Raw genomic sequence first — 4,753 nt, forward strand, 5'->3', positions numbered from 1 at the left:
ATTTTCTAAAATATAATTAATTAATTAATTAATCAGAAACAGAAATTAGGTATTGGATTCAGGGTTGAGAGGACCAAACCCGGGTCGTACACCGGGTGGAAACCGGGTCGACCTCGGGTCACCAAGAACAGCCGTCCGGCTGCCCAGAATCCGGCACCGGCGGTCTGTTTCCGGCAAGACAAAAACGCAACTAAACAATCACGGTTTCGTTCCGTTTTCGATGCAAAATCACTCCCCTCGACTGCAATAATCCTTCCGTTGCAACTCCGTCGTCCAAACGCCGTTCCCCTTCCATCTCCGGCAAAAAGCGAAGCCACTACGACGAGCCTCATCGGAAAAACGCCCCTCACCGAAATTGTTAACCAAACTCGACGTTTAATATACGAAAATGACGCTATTAAGTTCTACAATCAAACCCAACCATCAACAACAATCAAAACATCTCCAAATTCATCAATAACGAATCCAAAGTTTTGCTAAAAACCAAGAACTCGTACCATACCCTTCTGGGGTTATACTAATCAATTGAACACGCAAAATCATTCCTTAACTTGATATAAAACTATTGGAATCATCAAAATAAACAAACGATTCATGAATCAAAAACGCCTAAATCGAATATAAACCCTAAAAAAATGAATTGAAAATCAAATCATTATCACATGAAATCGATGATATAAACAGAAAGTAGGGATCAGGAGGATTGTTTTGGTTACTCACATGATCAAATTGGACAACAGAATCACTTCCAAATCTGTGATTGAATCTCTGCTGTTGTTCTTCACCCACAAAAAATATTTCTTGATTTTCTGATTTTTAATTATAGTTAACTAATTAATTAATAAATAATCAGGTATTTATAGTACTGAAAATAATACTCCTAAATTAAATTAAGGGGCTAATTACACATCTAATAAAAATATTTGGCCCCAATTTTTATAATTTTTGGGTATTAAATATGAATTTTTTAATAGCCAATAAATACAAAATAAATGTCAAAAATTCCCAAAAATTATGATTATTACAAAAATACAAAGAAAAATTATGTTTGATAATTTCACGATCATATAAAAATAAAAAAGTGATTTTTTTGGGGCTTTTGGTACCCAAAGGGGTCCGGAAAAATCATTTTTCGCGAAAAAGGTAAATTTGTAAAACGTCTATGGGTTCAGAATAGCGATATGGTATAGGTCGTTCTTGGAAAAATAGGGCCAATGATTTTGTTTGAAATACGGGCTTTTAAAACACTATTTGAGTTGTACGGGTTTTGATATAAAACATATAACTTACAATAAAATAGTCAATAAATATCCGAATCACATTCTGATCAAAACAGACAACACGTAACACATAGCTATTAGGGTTTTACGACTCAACACATTTAATTACATAATAATACACATAATTATCTTTATTATAATATAATACAAGCGTAATTTTCTCGGTCGTTACATAAGGTACCATATGTGGCTCTGCAACCTGTCACACAGACTCCTGCGATGGAACTCTAGGTATCCCTGCCATGCCCTGCTGTGGCAAACCCATCTGTAATCCCACGTCGTGCTCATCCATCCCCTCAACCAAGGCCATCTGAAACAACTCTGGCTCTAGAGCATATACAGGCAAATGAGGTAATATTGCTAGTGGAACCTCTGGCTCAATTTATGGAATAAACTGATACTCTATCTGAAGTGGAGGTGGAAGCATCGTCTCAAGAACTCTAAAGGATCAAACATCTCCTTGGAATATGGTGTCTGCTCTGGAGCTGGTGGTGCTGGCTTCTGGGGTAGTGGTGGTGGTGGTGGAAGTGGTGGAAACATCTGTGCTGACACTGGTGGTATAGCTGGTACAACAGTTCTAGTAACAGTCCTATCAGAAGATGTTGATGATGCCATCCAATAATATAACAAGGAAATAAGAAGGGCCACTTAGCAATCCTAGAACTTATACATTCCTAATCTAGACTAATCTAAACCCTAACACTCTGTTCCTATCTTATGTGATCTTCCTATCTTATCTTAATCTTAATGTTCTTGTTTTCAGGGACCAAACCTACAGCTCTGATGCCAAACCTGTAACGCCCTCCAGACCTGGGGTATAAGTCTGAGGGTTACAAGCTAATCACCAAACATGTACAACCTGTATAATATTTAAGTAGATATATATATAACCCCTTTAATACTAACCAAGATATTTTTAGGTTGAAGTATTAAAACAAGAACCAAAATCTAACTTTATTACAACCCAAATTTAAAACCTTACAAACTATCTTTATTACAAACCATTGTCTAACCAGTTTTAAACTACTTTTCTCAATTATTTAAACACACACATTAACTATCTACACTACACCTATTCAAACAACTCAAAGCTTTCCTCCTGAATTGGGATCAGCACTCCTGGTATGAAAGGGTCCCGCAGCTTGACTCGTTTCTTTACCACTCGAGTCCTGATAGGTTTTATTTTCTTTCTTAACTGAAAACAATAAGGTAAATAACAATAAAAAAAGGGGTGAGCCATAAGTTGCTCAACAAGTCCTCAATATAAAAGTAATGTTATAGTAAGTTAAATGAACCAGTAATTTGGTTACATCTGCAAAGATATAACCTCGCAAGAAAAGAACGAAGGTCACTATCTGTAACACCCCCAGATCCGGGGTCGGGGATCCGGGTTGTCACGAGATCCATTTCCCTTGATAACACCCAATCTTAATACACAATCAACTACTCTGTACTGTGACCCCACAATAAACACACACCACACGTTATAGTCTCAGAGATGAACATCCACAAATAATCACAAGTCGTTTTATTCCACAATTATAAGTCAATACACCTTAAAAGGGTTCTGAATAGATTTACATTTTATTTGCCATTACTACAATTCATATTATACATAAGTCTGGTACATCAAAAGTTGAAGGCCTAGCCTATTGGTAGTTCCTACCTCAGCTACAGCAGCATCAACGCTTCCAGAAGACTGCCGAACGATTTCTAACCTCTTGCGAATCGGGAGCTTGGTCCGGTTCATCTTGTCTATCTGATGTTGTGTGATGAAAGAAGAAAGCAAGGGTGAGCAGCAAGCCCACCAAAATAATATGCATAATTATTTACCGTATATGAGTCTACTCATAATACTCATGAAAGTCTTGGTCAAAAGAAATGAACCAAGTTGATAACTTAATGCGATGAAGTCGCAAAATATTCAGTATATATATATATATACATATATACTTTTCAAAATATTGGAAGTCCTCTTCCATGCATAATATACACAAAGTCCCAGTGTATAACTGTATATAAAAATATCGTTGCAAGGTGATCTCATATATCTAACCTTGTCTCAACGTTTTTCTGAAAATCTTTGTCATACATAAGACAATTATTAATTAGATATAAGTTTAAAAGATGAGGTTACCAAATACCCCAATATACTTATATCTTTCCCAATACTACTTGAACTACCACCATTCAAGTTACAATCAATTTCAAAAGTTCATCCCACTGATGAGACCACAAGATAAGACTTGAATAGATTCAATCTTTGAGATATTATTGAATGAAAAAGTTATGAGATACTTTATTTAGTCCCGATATATATATAACCACATATATATATCCCTTTATACATTTCCTGGAACCTCTGTTATGTGAAGTATGAACAGAGTTCGAAACATCCAATGAATTTTGGAAAGGAAAAGAATTTTGGCATAAACCCGATATCTTGCTGATCAGGCAAAGATACCAATAAGTAACCTTTTCTACTGTAGATGGATGAATTCCTCACCGGTCATCACCCTGGTCATAATTAAGACCTCGCGCTCGACCGTACCCCGGCCCCTCACGCGTTGATGGACTGCCACCCAGCCACTTACACAATATTAGACCGTACCCCGGCCTGTCGCTTATGCCGACTCAATTAGATGGGCTTACTTCCCGAACATTGGGCAAGTAATCAATTCATTTACCAAATCTGCAACCTCGTTGCGAATATAAAATACACCACAGAGCCGGATTCCCCAGGTTTTGAGCGAGTATTCAAATCCCCTTTAAAAAGGAAGATCTTAAATATAAAAATGAGTTTTGGGATCCGCTCTGACTTTAAAAAAATCATTTTGAAGACTCGAAAACACTTTAAAGAGTGTTTGGAGTAAAGCTGATTTAATGAAGTAAATCAGTCCCCAGAATATTAGAAAATATCTGAATATTATTAATTAAATAATATTCCCATAAAGAATAATCTTTATAAAAATAATTGAAGTAGAAGTATTAAAACTTATACTTGAAATAAACATTAAATAACCAAAGATATACTTATATGAAAGTATTATCTTTATTTGAATAATCGAAAATAAGTTTGATTATTAACACCTTAATCTTTAATAAAATAAAGAATATATTACAGCACATAATCGGAGTCATAGATCCTCAAATGAATATTCAAATAATATTCATTAAATAATATAAACTGAGTCATAAGCCTTCGAATGAATATTCAAATAATATTCAATAAATAATATAAAAGAGTCATAAGCCCTCGAATGAATATTCAAAATAATATTCAATAATAAAATAAAGCTAAAGTTATCGAATAAACCTTATTCGATTAATAGTTTGGAAAATTATAACCATATATATATATATATATATATATATATATATATATATATCCATATCCATATATACAAAATCTACTCGGGATCCTCGACTCCCGGTTTTAGAAAATATTTTCACCTTTGGGTCCCTATACTAAG

The sequence above is a fragment of the Apium graveolens genome, chromosome 4, assembly GCF_009905375.1.
Source record: "Apium graveolens cultivar Ventura chromosome 4, ASM990537v1, whole genome shotgun sequence".
Taxonomy (NCBI): Eukaryota; Viridiplantae; Streptophyta; class Magnoliopsida; order Apiales; family Apiaceae; genus Apium; species Apium graveolens.